General features: G+C 38.1%; 1 long non-coding RNA gene across 2 annotated transcripts in view; it reads left to right on the top strand.

Moving 5' to 3' along the window:
• LOC120099680 (uncharacterized) overlaps nucleotides 1–22,227 on the top strand; it is a 41,910-nt gene that overhangs the window by 5,288 nt on the left and 14,395 nt on the right. The gene's annotated exons all lie outside the window — the stretch shown is intronic.

Below are 22,227 nucleotides of genomic sequence, written 5' to 3'. Positions count from 1 at the left end.
GGCAGATGGTAAAGTTTCTAGATACCCCTTTTTGTATTTCAATGATCCTAGGGATTGTATGACTAAAGGTAATTGTTTTCTAGGACGAGTGCTAGAGCAAGATAGATTTTTAGGTGCTTTAAAAGACATGGAATTTTTCTGATATACTTGGACTAATGGCACAAGGTCTAAATGATTTTTTTTCGATGTGGACTTTCCCTCAGACCTTTGGTAATATAAAAAAAAGGTTTTATATGTTTGAAGTCTAATTTGCACAATGACAAACCACTTTGAGCATGGAGAACACTTTCTGGAGCCCTAGAGAGGGGTGAAGAAATTCTCTTAAACCCTAGGGTAGACGGTGAACATGCCTTTTTTGTAGAAGGAGGAGTTACTTGAGCATCTTGGGACAATATGGAATGTCCAGCAAGTCCTTTCAAGGAATGGCATCTTTGCAAAATCCCTTAATATTTTTTGGAAATTCCATGGCCCTTTGGACAGATGGAGAAGGTTAGGACTCACCTGAGGAGAAGATGTAGCTTTTGCTGTCTCTTTGGCTGCAGAATATGGCACAAGATCCCTTTTGGCAGAAGGGGGATGTTTGAAACTATCTTCTTTAGAGGAAATTTCTCAAGACTACATCAGAAGGATCAAATCTTAACCTTTTTTTTTTATAGAAACTGGATGCCTGTGGTCCCCTTTGGTAGAGGGAGAATGTCGCCTCTTTATCCCCAGAGTGGACATGTTAAATAAATCTACTTAGGTATATGGGGATAGTTCTAAAACATGCTGTTCAGATGCAGTAGATCCTAAGACATCCTTCTCAGATGAGGAAGGTCTTAATGTACCGTGTATACGTGTAGAATCCTTACTGTGATATCAGAATGGAGGGTATGTATTAGAGCTACCTCTGAAAATGTGACCTCTCCCTGAGCATCATAGACATATTCTAGATATTGTTTTGTAACTGTGGAAGTTCCAAGAGAATTTTTCTTCTGCTGGAGAAGTGGAAACCGACTTTCCTATAGAAGTGTCAGGTTCCCTAGCCTGCTTGAGAGGCAAAACAGGCTCTAAAGCCCCTTCAGAAGATGAGGTAAAATCCAGAGCTTTTGAGGTATTTGGCAGATGTTCTGGGTCTGCTTGTGGGTATAAAGAAGGAATGGCAATCTTTTCTGAATATTTGGAAGAGTGTGTAGCATCTTCTGTAGTTGGGGAAGATGGCTGATTTTGAGGAGATAAGGAAGTTCCTATAGCCTACTGTGGAATTTGTGGAGGTCGTATTCATTCTTTTACACTAATGGAATACAAGGAATCCCTTTCCTCAGTTGTTGAGGATGCTACAGACTCTGGTGTTCGCATTTCATGGTTCACATATGGTTGGGTCCATAACCTTCTCTACAGATGGAATCTGTCCTAGAATATCTTTTGTATATGTGTCACATCCACAAGACATTTCTAAAGATGTGGCTATGGGTAGACCTCCTTTTGTAGAAGTTTCTTGTCCCACAGTCTCTTTTTGAGATAGAGTAATACTCAGAGAATACTGCTCAGTTTTGGGAAGTTCTAGCATCTCTGATGTATATGTGGAAAATTTTGGAGCCTCTGATTTCAGTACAGAACGACTTAGAGTCCCCTGAGGAGGTAGGGGATATTTTATCTTCTCTGCACATTGTATAAATATGGAGTCTGCATGGCTCATTGACAGTGTGTTTTGATAAACTTGGCTTTTGTGGGCCTAATGGGATGTCAGGAGGGTCCCTTCAGTGGTAGAGGATATTTGAATAATTCTCTATTATATAGGGACATTTGAAGTACTGGGGGATATGGTGAGGCTGCTAGAACATATTTTTTATGTGCAGAAGGCACAGGAGTTCCATCGGTGGATTCAGAAATTTCTACCACATCTTGCGTGGGTGTGGAACTCTCAAGAGCCCCTTCTGAAACTGTCAATGGTCCTTGATCTAATGGTGTACATGCAGAAAATTTTGTCTCTTCTTGGGCTGGTATGTGTGTTATGAGGTTCACTTGGGTATTTGTAACTGTATTTTGTACGCCTTGGATCATAAGTGATGATTTAAGCGCATTTTTAATAGTGGAGGACTTTGAATGTCCTCTTGGCTTAATAGGGTAGTTCTGCAATCCGCTTTGTCAGCAGAATCAGGTTTCAAACTCATTTTACCCGAAGCAGATTTCATAAGCACGTTGGTGGAGATAGGGCACATCTTTGACTGTCTTTGTGAATGGACAGAGCTCTCTGCCCTGCTTTGGCAGCTGGCAAAGGTATTAAAGTCTCTTCTGGAGAAGGGGCAGGACTTATTCCACTTGTGGAATATGAGAAATCACTGAGATTACCTTTAAGAGAAGAAGATTTCCAGCCCCCCCTTTTTTTTTTCTGATTGGGCCTGTTGTACCTCCCCTTAACCAGAGGCGTCTTCTCCAACAAAATTTGGAGGAGAACTGGAAAGACTGAGGACCTGTAAGATAGGGAGTGAACATTTGAAATCCTTTGGAAAGTCTGTGGGACAAGAGCTGAACACCCAGAAGAGTGTGCAATACTGAGACCTCAGCGAGGAGACCCTGCTACTTCTTCCCACATGTGCTCAGATCCCTAGCCCAAGAGGAAACTGCATAGTGCCACTGGACACATGAATATAGGAGCAGTCAATCTGCAGGAGCCCTGCAGTCCAAACTGCAGCTGAATCTGAACTTGTCCAAACAGTATTCTACACCCAAATGTCATGAGGGGTGGGGAAGTATTACACTGTCAGAGGGGCAGAAACCCATGAGAACTCTGCTCAAATTCCTGACTCAAGAAAAAAACACCTAGCTCCATCTGGGCCTCCTGTGCATAGGAACCTAGGAGCAGTAGGGTCAAGACACTTCTGGTTGCAGCCCTTATGGAAAGCTGAAAGTCAGCCCAACAAGTGAGTTCAGGCCTAAGAGAAGAGGTGATTCCAACTTTTCTGCTTGAAGCGAGCTCACTGGTTGACTCAGGACATGCAAAGGCAGAACTCCTCTGGGATCAGGCATTTCCAGTTTCTAGCTGGCTCCTGAACCTTGCTGATTCCGGCACAAAGCTCCCTTCTCCTAGAAACTGTGGGAGAGAGAGCTGATCACCCAGGAGTGTGGGCAATACTGAGCATACAATGCACACAGACTACCACTTCTGCCCACAATTGCCCACATCTCTGGCCCAAGACAAAATTGCATAGTGACTCTGGAATAGAGGAGGAGTAAATCTACTGGAGCACCATGTTCCAGACTGTGCCTGGATCGGAACTGACCTTGTCAAACAGCTCCCTGTACCCAAATCATGATGGTGGGGTAACTAGAGCCTCAGAGAAGCAGACACTCCTGGGAAATCAGAGGAGACTACTCTCTGCCCAGATTCCTGACTCAAAAGGAAAACACCTTGTACCATCTGTGCCCCCTCCCCCCACAGAGGGACCTAGGAGAAGTATGGGAAGTTCCTTCTGGTTCCCGCCCACAGGGACAGCTGAAAGTAAGTGGACAGGAGCAACTACGTGCCTGAGAGCAGAATACTCTGTTCCCTTAACTGGGTAAAAGAAAACAGGAAAACAGGTCTACAGCAGCCCTGACACACGAGCCTACAGGACGGTCAAGCCACTGTCAGAAAGAGCAAGACAAGCTAATTCCAGAGACCACCTGATGGCCACAAGAAAGCACAGGAACACAAACAACAGAAACCAAGACTACTTGGGCTCAACAGAACCCAATTCTCCCATCAAAACAAACACTGGATATCTAAACACACCAGAAAAGGAAGATCTAAATTTAATTTCACATTTATCATGACGATGGAGGATGTTAAGAATAATAACTCCCTTAAGAAAATGCAGGACAATAGAAAAAACTGAAGTAAACAAATATAATGCAAGAAAGAGGGAACACAAAACTACCTTAAAGAACTACTTGAAAAACAGCATAACAGGAGAAGGAAATAAACAAAACCACCCAGGAGTTAAAAATGGAAATAGAAACAATAAAGTAAGCACAAGGAAGATAACCCTGGAAATGGAAAACCTAGGACAGAGACCAGGAGTCATAGAAGTGAGAATCACCAACAGGATAAAAGACATAGAAGACATAATCTAAGGAGCAGAAGAATCACACAACTGTCAAACATAATGTAAAACAGAAAAGACCTAGCTCAAAACATAAAGGATATCCAGGACACAATGAGAAGATCAAACCTAGTCTTAACAGGTATAGAAGAAAGTGAAGACTGTCAACATCAAGGGACAGTAATATCTTCAACAAAATTATAGAGTAAAACTTCCCTAATCTAAAGAAAGAGATGCCCATAAACATACACAAAGCCTACAGAACTCCAAATAGATTGGACCAGAAAAGGATATCCTCCCATCACATAATAGTCAAAACACCAAATGCACAAAACAAATAAAAATGTTAAAAACTGTAAGGAAAAAGGTCAAGTAATATATAAAGACAAAGCTATCATAATTAAATCAGAATTCTTTCCAGATACTATGAAAGTCAGAAGATCATAGACAGATGTCATACAGACACTAAGAGAATAAAAACACCATCCCAGGGTACTGTATCCATCAAAACTCTCAATTAACAAAGACGGAGAATCCAAGATATCCCATGACAAAACGAAATTTACACAATACCTTTCTACATATCTAGTCTTACAAAGGACACTAACTGGCAAGACCGAACACAAGGATTCAAGTAAAACCATAGATAAAGCAAGAAATTAATCTTTTCACAACAACACATAGAGAAGAGAAGCACACAAACATAAACTAACCTCCAATTATGAAAATAACAGAATGTGACCATCACTATTCTTTAATATCTCCAACATCAATAGACTCATTCCTCACTAAAAATACACAGATTGACACACAATATGTAATGAGGACCCAGCATTTTGCACTACAGGAAACACACTTCAGAGACAAAGACAGACACTACCTCAGAGTAAAAGGCTGGAAAACAATTTTCCAAGCAAATGGTCTGAAGAATATATAAAATCGACTTTCAACCAAAAGTCATCAAAAAGCATAAGGAAGGACACTTCATATTCGTCAAGGGAAAAATCCACCAAGATGAACTCAAAATCATAAATGTCTATGCTCCAATTACAAGGGCTCCTACATACACATAAGAAACCTTACTAAAGATCAAAGCACATATTGCACCGCAAAAAAATAATAGTATAAGATTACAACACCCCATTCTCATCACTGGACAGATCACAGAATCAGAAATTAAACAGAGATATAGACAGACTAGCAGAAGGTATAAACCAAATGGACTTAACAGATATTTACAGAACATTCTATCCTAAAACAGAAAGATAAACCTTCTTCTCACAGCCTCCTGGCACTTTCTCCAACATTAATCATATAATCAGTCAAAAAGCAGGCCTCAAAGCATACAGAAAGATAGAAATAATCCAACGCATCCTATCAGACCACCATGGGCTAAGGCTGTTCTTCAATAAAAATTAGGAAAGAACGCCCACATATACATGGAAGTTGAACAATTTTTTTACTCAATGATAACTTGGTCAAGGAAGAAATAAAGGAAGAAATTAAAGACTTATTAGAATTCACTGAAAATGAAGGTACAACACACCCAAACTCTTGGAACACAATGAAAGCTGTGCTAAGAGGAAAACTCATAGCTCTGAGTGCCTGCAGAAAGAAACAGGAGAGAGCATACATCAGCAGCTTGACAGCACACCTAAAAGCTCTAGAACAAAAAGAAGCAAATACATGCAGGAGTAGTAGAAGGCAGAAAATAATCAAATTCAGGGCTGTAATCAACCAAGTAGAAAAAAAGGGACCATACAAAGAATCAACAGAACCAATACCTGATTCTCTGAAAAAATCAACAGGATATATTAACCCAAAGCTAGACTAAGCAGAGGATACAGAGAGTGTGTCCAAATTAACAAAATCAAATATTAAAAAGGGAGACAGAACAGCAGAATCAGAGGAAATTAAAAAAAAATTGCTGTACTACAAAAGCCTAGGTTCAAAAAACTTGAAAATCTGGAAAAAAAAAGACAATTTTCCAGACAAATACAAGATACCAAACCTAAATCAGGAAAAGATAAACCATTTAAACAACCCATAACTCCCAAAGGAATACAAGCAATCATCAAAACTCTCCCACCCAAAAAGAGTCCAGGATTAGATGGGTTTAGTGCAGAAATCCATCCAAAATTCATTGAAAAATTCATAACTATACTGTCCAAACTATTCCATAAAATTGAAACAGATGGAGTACTACCAAATTGCTTTCATGAAGTCACAATTACTCTTATAACTAAAACAAAGAAAGACTCAACAAAGAAAGATAACTCAGACCAATTTCTCTTATCAATATCAACACAAAAATACTCAATGAAATTCTTGCAAACCTATTCATACAACACTTTAAACAATCATCTACTATGTTTAAGTAGGATTCATCCCAGGCTTGCAGGGATACTTTAATATACAGAAAACAAACACCATAATTCACTATATAAACTCCAAGATAAAAACCACATGATCCTTTCATTAGATGCTGAGAAAGATTTTGACAAAATTCAACATCACTTCATGAAAAAAGTCCTGGAAAGCACAGGAATTTAAGGCCCACACCTAAACATATACAGCAAATCCGTAACTAACATTAAACTAAGTGGAGAGAAACTTAAAGCAATCACACTGAAATCAGGGACTGAACAAGGGTGCCCACTCTCTCACAACTTATTCAATATAGTTCTAGACATCTTAGTCAGAGCAAGCAGACACTGAAGGAGGTCAAAGGGATATAGATTGGAAAAGAAGAAGTTAAAATAGCACTGTTTGTAGTTGATATGATTGTATACTTAGTGACCTCAAACATTCCACAAGAGAATTACTAAGCCTGATAAACATTTCAGCAAAGTGGCTGAGTATAAAAATAACTCTGCACAAAGCTAAACAAGCAGAGAAAGAAAGTAGGGATATGACACCCTTCACAATAGCCCCAAATAATATAAAATGTCTTGGGGTGACATTATCCAAGTAAGTAAAAAATATGAGCATATGAGCAGAACCTCAAGTCTCTGAAGAAAGTGAAGGAGATTTCAGAAGATGGAAAGATCTCCCATGTTCATGGACTGGCAGGATTAATACAGTAAAAATGGCCATTATATTAAACGCAACCTACATATTCATTCCAATCCCCATCAAAATTCCAATCCAATTCGTCAAAGATTTAGACAGAACATTCATTAATTCATCTGGAATAAAAAAAAAAAAACACAGAATAGCTAAAACTGTCCTCAACAATAAAAGGACTTCCATGGGAATCACTATCCCTAAACTCAAGAAGTATTACAGGGCAACAGTGATAAAAAAAAAAAAAAAAAAAAAAACAAAACTGTATGGCGTTGTGACAGAGGCAGGCAAATAAACCAGTCGAATAGAATTGAAGACCCAGAAATGAACCCCTACAACCATGGTCACTTAATTTTTGAGAAAGAAGTCAAAACCATCCAATGGAAAAAAAGACAGCATTTTCAGCATGTGGTGCTGGTTCAACTGTGGGTCAGTATGTAAAAGATTGCAGATCAATCCATTCTTACTGCCCTGTAGAAAGCATAAGTACAACTGGATCAAGGACCTCCACTTCAAACCAGATACACTCCAACAAATAGAAGACAAAGTGTGGAAACATGTCAAACACATGGGCACTGGAGAAAATTTTCTGAACAAAACACCAAAGGCTCATGTTCTAAGATGAAGAATCAACAAATGTGATCTTAAAAAAACTGAAAAACTTCTGTAAGGTACAGGACACTGTTGTTAGGATAAAATGGAAACCAATAGATTGGAAAAAGATCTTTACCAATCCTACAACTGATAGACAGCTTATATCCAAAATATACAAAGAACACATGAAGTGAGACTACAGGGAGACAAATAACCATTTGAAAAATGGGGTTCAAAGCAAAACAGATAATTCACAGCTGAAGAATATCAATTGGCAGAGAAATACCTAAAGAAATATTCAACAACTATAGTATAAGGGAAATGCAAATCAAAACAACCCTGATATTCCACCTCACACCAGTGAGAATGTCTAAGATCAAAAACTCAGGTGAGAGCAAATGCTGGAGAGGATGTGGAGAAAGAGGAACACTCCTCCATTGTTGGTGGGATTGCAGACTGATATAACCATTCTGGAAATCAGTGTAGAGGTTCCTCAGAAAATTGGACATTGAGTTATCTGAAGACACAGCTACACCTATCTTGCGCATATACCCAAAAGATGCCCCAATATATAACAAAGACATGAGCACCACTATGTTCATAGTAGCCTTATTTATAATAGCCAGAAGCTGAAAGAACCCAGATGATCTTCCACAGAGCAATGAATACAGGAAATATGGACATCTAACCAATGGAATGTCATTAAGAGATACATTGAAATGCTAGCACTCTATACAACAGGGTTTTAGAGTCCCTTAGTGAGAGAATGGTCTTTTACAGCAAGGTCTTCATTATCAGACTTTGATTTAACCCATCTACCAATGAAGTGAAATTATCCCAGACATAAAATAGTGCCTCTCCAGAAACAGCTTTTATCCACAAATACGCATCTACTTCTATTTCATAATTGTCATGTTTATATGGGTTTAGGATACAAAATGTTCTGATTTATTAATGATATTTAAGTATTATTTGGGGTAATTTTGAAATTTTCAAAGGAACAAACCTATTTTATGATTGTATTCCATACTACTTGTAATTTGATCTTGAAGAATTTCATGAAAACTGAAGTATCGAAAATGTATATCTTCCCATTGAAAATTTGTAACATCAATCATGTGAAACTCCCGCTGAACCTCAGTGTATTGATTTCTCTGAAAGCATTTATAGACTCTCCTACTGCATTATTGCAACTCTACAGAAGCTTCACTCCCATAGTGGCAGTTCCAGATCAGATGTAAACAAACAATTTTCTTTGCCTTGGAAAAGATTTAAAATATTTTCATTAACTTTATATGAAACTAGTAAGGATTTTGAGAAAAGGGGGCAGACAGGCCCCAGAAAGTATGTTTTTAAAATTCTTTTCTTAAAATTAGACTTTTTCATGCAATATATTTGAATTATGATTACTCTACCCTCTATTCCCCCCTTCTATTCCTCTCCTATCATCTGTATCTACATCCTTCTGACTCTCAAAACAAACCATCATCTAAGGGATAAAAATAAAATGAAAGTTAATGAATTGGAGTAGAACAAAACAAGCATATAGAAAAGAGCCAAAACAAGGGTCAAGAATCAGATACAGACACGGAGACCCAGACTTCCATTCACACACTCTGGAATTCCATGGAAACATAAAACCAGGAAAAATATATACACAAAACATACAGAGCAAAAATTAATAGATAAATAAACATAAAACAAAATGAAAAAGACATTCTGAAGAAAAAGTCCTGACCCATTATGAGACAAGGATCCTCCAAAGATGATGTTCAGTTCCCTTAGTGCTTTATACGCAGTCTACCCTTAAAATTAGTTTGTGTACCCAGTGATATTCCCTTGGAGAAAACTAAGTTTTCATTTTCACATGATTATCCAATGGAGATAACTTCCAAATTAGAGATAAGGTCATATGCAGGCCTTGGGTTCTTTCAAGGGCTTATTAATAGGTAAGGAGATCTGTGAGGTGCTGTCCACTGAGCATGATACAATTGTGGCCCTCCAGAACTCAAAATACTTACATCTATCTGAACAGACCCTATATAATATTGACACTGCCTATTCAAAAGAACTAAGTGAAGTGCTGGAGAAGAGAGAATGATGTAGCCATGGGTGTCTTACTTCATGAAAAAAGATTTTAAGAGACTAAAATTTACTATGAGTTGGTGTCTCAAAGTAACACCAGAAATTACATTGTTAACGTCTCACTAACACAACTGCCTAAACAACAGCTGAGGAAGAGAGGGAATGGGGAAGAATGGAAGTTTAGTTCTCTTTCTGTTTAAATTCCTTCTTCCTCTTCTTCTTCTTCTTCTTCTTCTTCTTCTTCTTCTTCTTCTTCTTCTTCTTCTTCTTCTTCTTCTTCTTCTTCTTCTCCTCCTTCTTCTTCATCTTCATCTCCTTTTCCTCCGTCTCCTCCTCCTTGTCTTCCTCCTGTTCCTCCTTCTTCTTCTTCCTCTTCTGCTTCTTCCTGCTCTTCTTCCTCCTCCTCAATCTCTTCTTCTTCCTGTTCTCCCTCCTCCTCTTCTCCTTCTTCTTCTTCTCCTCCTCCTCCTCCTCCTCCTCCTTCTTCTTCTTCCTCTTCTTCTTCTTCTTCTTCTTCTTCTTCTTCTTCTTCTTCTTCTTCTTCTTCTTCTTCTTCTTCTTCTTCTTCTTCTTCTTCTTCTTCTTCTTCTCCTTCTCCTTCTCCTCTCCCTCTTGTTTGATGTGTAGGTCCTTGATTCACTTTGACTTAGGCTTTGTACATGGTCATAAAAATGAGATAATTTGCATTCTTCTTCATGCTGATTTCCAGTTGAACCAGAATTATTTTTGGAAAATGCTATGTTTCTGCCTTTGAATGGTTTTTATCTACTTTTCCAAATATAAAATGATAGGTGTATGGGTTCATTTCTGTGTCTTCACTTCTATTCCACTGGTCTATCCATCTGTGTCTTTACCAATACCATGCAGTATTTATCACTATTGCTCTGTAATACTGCTTGAGTTCAAGGGTGATGATTCCCCCGAAGTTCTTTTCTTGTGGAGGATAGTTTAAGCTCTTCTAGTTTTTTCTTTTCTAAATAAATTTGGAAATTTCTCTTTTTATCTCTATTAAAGAAGTGAGTAGGAATTTTGATGGAGATTGCATTGAATGTGTAAAATTAAATTGATTGGCAAAATGGTCATCTTTACTATATTAATCCTGTCTATCCATGAGCATGTAAGCTCTTTCTATCTTCTGAGATAGTATTCAATTTCTTTCTTCAGATACTTGATCTTTTGTCATACAGATCATTCACTTGCTTGAATAAACTTAAACCAAGATATTTTATATTATTTGGGACTATTGTGAAGTGTGTGATTTCAATATTTTCTTTCTCAGCCTGTTTATCCATTGAGGAGAGGAAGGCTACTGGTATGTTTGAGTTAATTTTATACCCTGACACTTTGATGAAGTTATTTATCAGGTTAAGAAGTTCTCTGGTGGTACTTTTGGGTCACTTAAGTATATACTATCATATCATCTGCAAATGGTGATATTTTGATATCTTCCCTTCCAATTTGTGTCAGTTTGACCCCCTTGTGGTCTGGTTTCTCTGACTATAACATGGAGTCCTGTTTTGAATGAGTAGGGAGAGAGTGGGCAGCCTTGTCTAGTCCCTGATTTTAGTGGGATTGCTTCAAGTTTCTTTCCATTTAGTTTGATGTTAGCTACAGGTTTCCTGTATATTTCTTACACTATATTTTGATATGAGCCTTCAGTTCGTGATTTTGCCAGGACTTTTATTCACATGGGTTGTTGAATTTTGTCAAATGCTTTCTCACCATCTAATGAAATGACCTTGCGCTCCTTATCTTTGAGTTTGTTTACATGATGGATTACATTTATGAATTTTCCTATATTAAACCATCCTTCCATCCCTTGGTTCAAGTCTACTTGATCATGATGGATGATTTTTTTGATGTGTTGTAATATTCGGATTGCAAGAATTTTATTGAGAATTTTTTCATCAATATCCCTAAGGGAAATTGGTCTGAAGTCCTCTTTCTGTGCTGAGTCTTTGTGTGGGCTAGGTATAAGAGTAATTGTGGATTCATATAAGGAATGTGGTTGTGCTCCATCTGTTTCAATTTTGTGGAAGAGTTTGGACAGTATTAGTATGAGGTTATCTTCCATTCTCATTTCCCTGCTTTCCCTATACCTAATTCCTGCAAAGGCCACTCCCTTCCCAACCTCCCCTCTCATTCAGTTTCCTCTCTCCTGCCATTCTCCTCAATATCAATTCTGCTAACTGCATTTTAAAGTCAATATTTAGGAAAAAACACTGAGAAAGTATAGGAAGTATCCCATAAGCAATTGTGGTTGATGTTTTGTCAAGATATGAACATATTTAATTTAATAGTTGTCAAAATTACTACATATACTGTTAGAAGAGACACTGTCTTCATTACCTTCAACATGAAGGAAAACCATTTATATATTCTTTTAAGTTATACAAGGGCATCTGTTAAATGAGTAACACACATCACACAACTTTATTACTTTGAAAGCTCTCTTTATTGCATATATTTACACAATGAAAAGTACAAAGGCTTAAACTCATGTGAGTGTACTTTGTTTCAAATTAAAGTTTAGATATACATGTTGATGACAACAGCCATCTCAGACTCAGAGGGGTTAAATACATAAGGGCATCATCTATTACCTTACCTTTCTTCTTTCCTTTATTCCTGATTAAGACTCATCTCATTTGCAGCCCCTGCTGTGAGAGATGGATCAGAAAATGCCTGAGAGTCCACAAACCAGAATCCAGCTATAGGAAAGAAAAAAGACTACATCTACAAATAGTACACGCACTCAAAACTTGTTTGTAGATCTTAACACTTGAAATAAAATGCAAAAAGAAACCCATTTTCTAGGATATTACAATATACAGGAAATGGTACCTGTAGGAAGCATTCTCAGGGGATTTTAAACTTCTGCACCTAAGAATGAAACTGCCTCCATGAAGGTGAAGATTTTTTTCTTTGGCAAGAAAGTCAGTCTGTCTCTTGACAGTTGTGCAGTCTGTTCATCACTAGAGCAACGGTGATGCTTTATGAATGTGAATAGATAAACACATACCAGTTTTCACTTCTTCAAATAATTTCAAGAAGAACCTGAAAGAGAATATATAATGTTCCACAGATGAAATATGGGAATTTAAATTAGCCAGCATAAATATGTTGTTAAAATTTCTGCCTTTATTAATTTTGACTATTTCTGCTATGAATAATAAGATGGTTATGTAATGTCTACCAATCCCCAAAGCCTGAAACATTGTGGAAAACTGTCTTATTTCTCCCCAACTTGGTTTTTGATCACCCTACTTTTCATTGCCCATCTAAATTCTCTGTTTCTCATGTAGATCTGAGGACTATGTGAGGATGTCACTCTCATGTAGAAGACCAAGGAACTTTCTGTACTTGCATGTATTTACTCATGGGAGCACGCAAATAAATCTTTCAGTTTCAAGAACAAAATCGTGGCTGTCCAAGACCCACATGAAACAATATCTTTCTTTGTGCCATCAATGAACTTTAGCACACTGGTAACAACACAGATAACAATATAATGGAATAGTCCTGTAATAATAATATTAGTGATGATGATGATGATGATGATGATGATGATGATGATGATGATGATGATGGAAAAATCCCCTCGAGGGATCACGTTATAAGGAAAATAAATGTTGAGATGTGTTTTTTTAAGTGATATTGTATCCAGGAAAGCAATTTTCAATAGGACAGACTCCTCTCACATGAAAATCACTCAAACTGTCATGGCTTCACAGAGAGAGTTGAGAACCAGAGTGGTCTTTTAGGACAAGAGAAAGATTCGCCAACATTCTATAAAGAAAAGCAATCCAGATATTCTGTGTGAGGATGGTTAGCTTATGCATGGCTAACACACACAACATATACACAAACACACAAACACACACACCGACACATATGTATGTACACACACACAGATACACAGAGACACACAGAAAGAGACATAGACAGTTAGACAAACAGACATTCACACAGAGAGACTGACAGTAACAGACAAACACACAGACACAGACACACATAAACAGACACAAACACACAGACACACACACATATTCAGAAGCACAGACACAGAGACGATAACCAATATACAGATACACACACAGACACAGACAGACACACACACACACAAACACACTTATGTACACACACACACACATACACACACACACACACACACACACACACACACACACACTCATCTCTTGTCTCCTACCTAGAGTGTCCAGGTGCATAAAACGTGTGAAAGGATGAAGTGGACCCAGGAAACAGTTAGTCAGCAAAATATTGGTCTGCGTGCAAGTGAATTTTGGTGTCTTCCAAGGATTTCAGTGTCACAGCTCTGTTAGAAGGTATTCAGGGACACGCTATGGTTGTGTGCATATAATTTACTCAGGGTCAAAAGGGCTAAACGAACCTTGGAGAGCAGGAAGGGATTTTTGTGTGCACTTACATCAGTTGCAGGCTTAAGGTACCAGGAAGTCCTCTATTGCTATATCTTTATAATCTCTGACCCAGCATCGGTCTGTTGTTCAGTGATCTCCATTTTACCTACTCAGAAATCGACTCCACTAAATGTGCCCCATACCCAACCCTGAGGTCCTACTTGCTCGATTTCAAAGGATTGCAGGTTCATGTTCTGCATTCTCTGTCAGAATAAATCCTCAGGAACGTGGCCCTCTAGACATCATGAATTAACCAGTGCTTCCATCGAGTTTCTGCATTAACCCGTATGTCCTCTATTTCTGGCCGGTTCTCTCTACACCCCGCTATCCCTCCATCTTCCCCTCTGAACTTCTGCTCCTGTCCTCAGTCGCACTCACTCACTCACAGAACCTGTTCCAGTTTTTCCTTTCAGATAGGTCGATGCTTTTCTTCTCAAGGTGCCTTCTCCTTTCCTTTGTCCTCTCTGCATTTGTGGATTGTAGATGGAATATGATTTATCTCACAGCCGATACCATGCATAGGTAAACGCCTGCCATGTTTGTGTCTCTAGGTCTCATTTCCCTCTTGGGCTGATTTTTTTTTCTAGTTTCATCTATTTTCTCTTTGGCTTCAGGATATCATGCCTCGACCACTATGATGTCATTCCCCCACCCCTATGATGTCATGCCCCACCCCCATGATGTCATGCCTTGGCCCCTTGTTAGAATGGTTGTATATATTCACCAGGTAACATTCTGAATTCTGCCCTGTCACCAGACTCCTCCAGGCACCCACCATTTACAGTTCTTCCTCCTATCCTCTCCCCTTCTACTCTTATTGAGTAGAGGACCCCTCTGGGTACACCCCGTCTCCTGGCACATAAAGTCTCTGCAGGACTAGACTCATCGTCTCCCACTAGGTCCTGAAAACGCAGCCCGGGTAGGAGAACAGGATCCACAGACAGGCGACGGGTTTACTGAACTCATGTGAGAACCATTGTGCTCCTCTACCTCTCTCAGTCCTTCCCTCAGCTCTTTAGTGAGACTCACTGAGCACTGTCTGATATCAAGCCCTGTGCCTGTGCATCTGTATCAGTCGGCTGCTCGTTGGAGCCTTGCAGAGGACAATAATGCTACACTGCCGTCTGCAAACATAAGAAAGGACCATTAATAATGTCAGTGTTTGCCGTCTGCCCATAGGATAAGTCTCACATCCGGCCACTTTTCCTTTGGCCATTTCCTCATTTCCTCTTCCATCTCTCTCCGTGTGTCTCTTATAGAGGGGGCAATTTCTGGGTCAAAATTTTGGGGATGTGTTTGGTTCCTTATCCTTCCACCTTGGGTCCTCTGTGGCTACAGAAATTGACCATTTCGGTGTCCGTATCCCCACTGTTATGAGTCTCAGCTAAAGTCACCCTCATGGACGCCAGGGTATCCTCACCCATCCCAGATTGCTGGCAAATCATAGAGATAGTACCAACCCTGGACAGTCACTGATTTCAGTTTATTCTCTTGGCGCTCTGTCCCTCTTGCTCATCTCTCCCAAGAAATGATTCTCAAACCCTATTTACCTTCCCATCCCCTCAGTCACCCAATCCTTTCCTTCCAACTGCCTCTTCTCATTACTTTGTTCCTCCTTCTGAGTGAAATTCAAACATTTTTCTTGGCCCTTTCTTATTGTTTATCCTCTTTGGTTCCATAGAACTTAGTGTGTGAATTCTGTACTTAATGGCTAATACCCTCTTTTAATGAATATATACATGTTATTTTGGGTCTCAATTACTTCATTCAGGACAATACTTTCTCACTCCATCTTCTTGACCGCAGCTTCTCAATGTCCTTATTTTTCTTTCTTTTTTTTTTCTTTTTTTCAGAGCTGGGGTCCTTATTTTTCATATGTGTATAGTATTTCATAGTGTAAATGAACTAAATTATCTGTAGCCACTGTTTGGTTGAGGGGCATCTGGCTTATTTTTATTTTCTGTTCATTATGAAGAAATCCACTAGGAACATGATGGAGCACATGTACTCTCTGCATGGCAGAGGTCTTTTCAGATATAAGACCAGGTGTAGTATAGCTGGGTCTTTAGGAAGAATATTCCCCATTTTCTCACAATCCACTGGACAGATATTGATAGCATTATACAGATTTGCTCTTCCCAAGCAAATGCAATTTGTATCCTGATATTTATTTGCTTCCTCAAAGGAGGTCTCCCCCCACCAACTAGCCCTCTATCATGGACACTGGTGATCACATATGAAACTTCTTCCCATTTTAACCGGTCAGTAAATGCTAGAGCCTATTACTGATAGCCAGAGGGGAAAGTTGGTACTGGAGGAATGACAGTGGGGTTAGGTAGAGAGGCAGAAGAGGGTAAGAGGGGAAGGGAGAGGACTGAAGAAAAAGAGGAGGAAGTAATGATGGAAACAATCCATGTGGCCTGAAGAATGCACATGTAGCAGGGGTTTTATGGTTGGAGTATAAGTTATGATAACGTTGGATCTACCCAATACACGTTTATAGATTATAATTATAATAACCAAATTGTGTGTTTTCTTTATGGGTCATTGGGTTTGGAAATTCCAACAAGCTTTCCTCAACAGTATTTCTGAATCAAATTTTCTGTTAATAGAGATCACCCCTTGTAGGGGCTCTAACTATTGCTCCATAGTCCAGTAGATACAGCTGTTTCTTCCTCAGTCATGTCTCTTGTATTTTCTGTGGATATCTGTTTCTTCAGTGATCCATGTCCAGTGTTCCTTTTTCTCAAGGTTTTCAATGATCTCACCCAGAGGAGTTTCAGGTTTCTCAACTTGTTCCACTTAGTTAACTGCAGCTTCACAATGTCCTTATTGCTCATACCTGCATATTATTCCACTTTAAAAATTTTCTGATAACAGTGAACCGTCATGAGTAGGCTAAAATTTCACAAGAAAACATTAAACATTCGGTCTCTAAATCTAGATCTCCTCATCCCATTATGCTTGCTTTGCCTGAATGGCCATGGCATGAGCAGTTTTTTCTTAGGGACATCAAAGCCATTTCCTTCTCCAGTAATGGCTGCCATCCCTCTGTCACAGGTTTTTACCCTGGTTATTTTTGGTGATTGATGTGATTTAGAAACTGTAACACCATCTGCATGGTAGAAAGCCAGAGATGTTTCAGGTTGACCCTGCTTCCACAGCCAATGATGTCACATGTGCACAATGAGCAACCATATGACACCCAAACAGCAAGATGATGTCATCTTTGACTCCACATGTGACTGCAAGATTGCCTCTTCTCCTGCATGCACCTTGGCAACCATGTCATCCTGACTGCAAGATAGGAACTTTGAATCTACACCCAAAACTAAGATGGCCTCTTTAACTCTCTTAATCCTACCCGTCTGTGAGCATGGGAGGTCTTTCTGTCTTCTGCTATCTTCCTCAGTGTCTCTTTTCAGAGACTTGGAGTTCACACCAGAAATGCTTCTGATGTGCTAGGTTAGAGTTAATTTATATTTCATAATATATATATATATATATATATATATATATATATATATATCCATTGTGATTGGCATGTCTTCCATAATTTCTTCTCAGCCTCTCTGTCATTTGCATGGCATATTATTTTCATTTAATTTTTCATCCATCCACTTGGCTGAAGGTGTTTTTCATATGTAGGTCATTTCTGGTAAAACTTTTGGATCACATATGTTCACTATTATATGATGTGTGAATGGTGATACACTGAGTTCTCCTTTTGCGATATCATCCCCTTGACCTCCTTTGGTTGTCTTATTGCTCTAGCTGGGAATTTAAGGACTTTACTGAAAGGATGCTGCGAGGTGTGCAGTCTGTTCTCATTCTCCAATTTAGTAGAATTGCCTTTTGCTTCCCTACCCCTTATTTAGATATTAACTGTTGGCTTGCTATATTGCATTTTATGTAATATTTTTTGTATTTATTTTAGTATTTTATTACATTAGGTATGTGCCTGACATCCCTGGTCTCCCTGAGACCTTAAATATGGAACGACGATGGATTTTGTCAAAAGCATTTTCAGCATTTAAGAGATAGTCTTGCATTTTTTCCTTCTTTCTTTAATTCTGCTCCTTCACACCATTGAGTAATAGTGAATATTAATAAATCATATTAAATATGTTAATAATTAATATATTATTTTTGATATATTAATGTAATATATCAGTTACATTATTATATCAATATATATTAATTTAATATAGTAACAAAATATATTAATATTAATTATATTTTCCTTATTAATATAATAATTTAATGTATAAATACATGTTAATATTAACATAGTATATTAATATTAGTTATATATTATGATGTTAGGATATAACAATTTAATGTTACTTTATTAAAATATATATGTATTTTATTAAAAAAATATATATTATGATATGCAACTACCAAAAAGTTAAATCCAAGGGGAGCTCCCACGTTAATTTGAAGTGCAGAGGGCACAATTTTTTTTCAGTTAAGTTTGTTAATATGGTGGATCACTTTAATGGGTTTTCATAGATTGATCCACTCCTGCATCCTCAGGAGAAAGCTTACATGATTGCACTGAATGGCAGTTTGAAATGCTTTTCATTTTGTTTTTGAGCATTTTACCTAGTATTTTTTCCACCATTGTCTGTAAAGAAAATTCGTCTGAAATTCTTTCTTTGTTGAGTCATTTTGTGATTTCGGTGTCAAGGCGACAGTGGTGTCGTGGAATCTGTTTGGTGATTTTCCTTCTGTTTCTGTGTTTTGGAGTAGGTTGAGAATTCTTTGAAAATCTGGTAGAAGTCTGCGCTCAATGAAACTGGCCCTGAGAATTTTTCAGTGGTTAAACTTTCAATTACTGTTTGTGTCTTTTTAGGGGTTGTACAGCTATTTACATAGTTTATCTTACCTTAGTTTACCTGTGGTCAGTGTTATCCATCTACACAAACATCCATTTAATTCAGAGATTCTAATTTTGTAGAAAGCAGGTTTTTGAAGTGAGACCTAAGGATTCTGTGACTTTCATCTTTGTCTATCGATGTGTCTCCCTGTTCATTTCTGATTTTGTTATTTGGATGCTGTCTTACCTCGTATTACATTATCTATTTAAGGGTTTGTCTGTCTGTTTGATTTTCCCAAGGAACTAGCTCTTGTTTTTGTTAATATTAGTATTCTTTTTGTTTCTGGTGGATCACTCTCACCCTGAGTCTGATCATTTCTTTCTATCCCCTCCTTTAATATGTGTTTGCTTCTTTTTATTCTAGAGATTTCATGTGTGCTGGGAAGCTGCTAGTATGGGGTCTCTCCAGTTTCTTTATAAAATTGCTCTGTGCTGCATGTGCACGTTCCTCTTACACTGCTTTCCTTATGTACCTTAAGTTTGGAGACAATATGCCATCATTATCATTGAATTCTAGGAACTTTTTTTTCAAGTCTTCTCTGAACTTGTGGTTCTTCAGTTGCAAGCTATTGAATATCCATGAGTTTATAGACTTTTTGTTATTGTTGAAGTCCAGTTTAAATCCATGGTGATCTGAGAAGATCCAATGGTTAGCACAGTCTTTCTGTGTCTGTTGTGACTTGTTTATTGAGGGTGAACATGATCAGTTCAGGATAATGTTCCATGAGGTACAGAAAAGAAAGTGTGTACTTTTGTGTTCATGTGAAATATTCTGTAGATATGAATGAGGTCAGATTAATTGAAACCCCTGGCAGTTATATATTCTATTTTTATTGTTTTATTTTTAGTTTCTGTCTCAATGGCCTGCCCTTGGTGAGATGGGACATTGATATCCCCCACTATTAATGTGTGAGGTTCGATGTGATATTTGAGCTTCAGCAATATTTCTCTCACCAATGTTGCTACTTTTGTCTTTGGGATATAGACATCCAGAATTGAGATGCCATTTTGGTGGGTTTTTCCTCTAATAAATATGAAGTGTCCTTCCCCTTCTCTTTTGATTACTTTTGTTTGGAAGTCTGATTGCTGGATGTTAGAGTGGCTACACCATCTTGTTTCTTGTTTTATTTCTTGGAAAATATGTTCCAACACCTTAGTCTAAGGTTATGTCTATCTCAATTGCTGGAGTGTGCTTCTTGAATGCAACAGAATGACAGATCCTGTTTTTACATCCATTATTTTAACCTCTGTCCTTTTGTTGTTGAATAGAGGCCACTAATGCTTAACGGTATTAATGACCAGTGATATTAACTTCATGCTATTTTGATGTTGTGGGTGCAGGGTTTTCTTGCTTGCATGTATTTTGGTTTTTTGTTTTTTTTGGGTGGGATGTTTGAGTGTGTATGTTAGTATAAAATCTGTTCTGTAGGGTGAATGATTTTTTTTGTTTGCATGTTATTTTTGTTTTTTTCGGGGGGGGGGTTGTTAGAGCATGCAGGCGAGTACTTCCGTAGGTTATGCTGTGTAATTTTTAATTTCTAGTCGGAGGTTGGGATGGTTCAAATTCTGAAAATCCATCACTATAATCCACTATAAGTGAAACTGAAGGAAAAATTACATGATAATCTCATTAGATGCAGAAAAAGCAATTCCAGCCCCACTTCATGATAAAAGACTGTGAGTGATAAGAGAGACAAATCCTATGGAGAAACATAGTAAAAGCAAGGGAGAGGAAACCTGTAATGACCGTCAAGCTAAATATAAAGAAACTTAAAACAATTCATTAAAGTGAAGGACAAGGTAAGGCTGCCCACTCTCCCTATTCAGTATAGTATTTGAAATTCTATCCAGGGTAAAAGCATGGTTCAAATTTGGTTCTGACATGGAGTATTGCCAATTGCTGTGAAGGAGGAATGGCACAACATTTTAAAAATCCTGGGGTATGGCCCACTCTTTAGAACAGCCTCATTGCTCTTTGGTGAGTCATAGCCCCAAGGACCAACTGTACTGAGAACTTCATGCAGCGTTTCGCTCGGTTGTTCCCCTCATATCTCTCTAATTCTAAGAAGTACATAAAAATCCTCCTGGAGCTTACCACCACTCAGGGAGCAACACCATTGGCATTTGCAATAATAGTGGTCGAGGTCTTTTAGGAATTTCCTCTGTGGAAGACCAGTGCTTCCACCATCACCAAAGGAAATGTAGAATAATTAGTGACGACCAGCACCCTTAAAAAGCATTTGGAAAAATAAAATTGTTTGTTAAGCTGGCTAACATGTTTTAACTACTGCCTCTGATGTAAAAAAAAAAAATTAGGGAACAATTTGAAGTTCGAAAAGACAGGGACTTTTTAAGGCCAGGGATCAAGAACAATGGTGGCACAGGCTAATGGTGTGACTGTCACACATGCTGGACTGTTGAGGACTGATTTCTGTCCCAGTTGTACCCTCAGCTCTCTGATAGGATTTAATAAGGATTGACAATCACAGGTGTGCATTCTGATCATTTAAAGTAGATATGACATTTTTATACACATATTTAGATTTGTGCTTTTTAAAAGATTCTTATTAGAGTACTTTTAAAGATAAATGATACAATATCAACCATTTCTCTGTAAATTCAAAATGCTGCCTACAGTGAAGGGAAACCGAATGAGAAAACTACTTTGCTTACTCTTTGTTACTCTATAACAAATTGCTTACTTATGAGCCTTGTTGGCCTTGGGAGTAATTTGTTTATTTTACGTGTACTATGTAATATTTCTTCTCATACACTATCACTCTTTTCAGCATCAAGCATGAGAAGAAACTAGAACATTATCACATTTGCAGTTTTACTTGGCTTGAAAGATTTCACTAGGATATCAAAGCTATTTGCTGTGGTTTGCCCTGAAGTTATCTGTATTTTGATGCTAATTCTACTGCCCCAAGGACAGCTGCCTACTCATGTACTCAGAACTCAGGTGACTTCACCAAAATCACCTCCCTATTGAATTTGTAAAGTACAGGTGTGGGGCAGGTACATGATAGAAGGATGCTTTGGGAGTAATTTGTTTTCTTTACTTGTACTATGTAAAGAACTTTTCTTTACCATGTAA

This window comes from Rattus norvegicus, assembly GCF_036323735.1.
Source record: "Rattus norvegicus strain BN/NHsdMcwi chromosome Y unlocalized genomic scaffold, GRCr8 chrY_unlocalized_20, whole genome shotgun sequence".
NCBI classification, from domain to species: domain Eukaryota; kingdom Metazoa; phylum Chordata; class Mammalia; order Rodentia; family Muridae; genus Rattus; species Rattus norvegicus.
The sequence above is the reverse complement of the archived record's forward strand: the minus strand, read 5'-3'. Positions and strand labels throughout refer to the sequence as shown.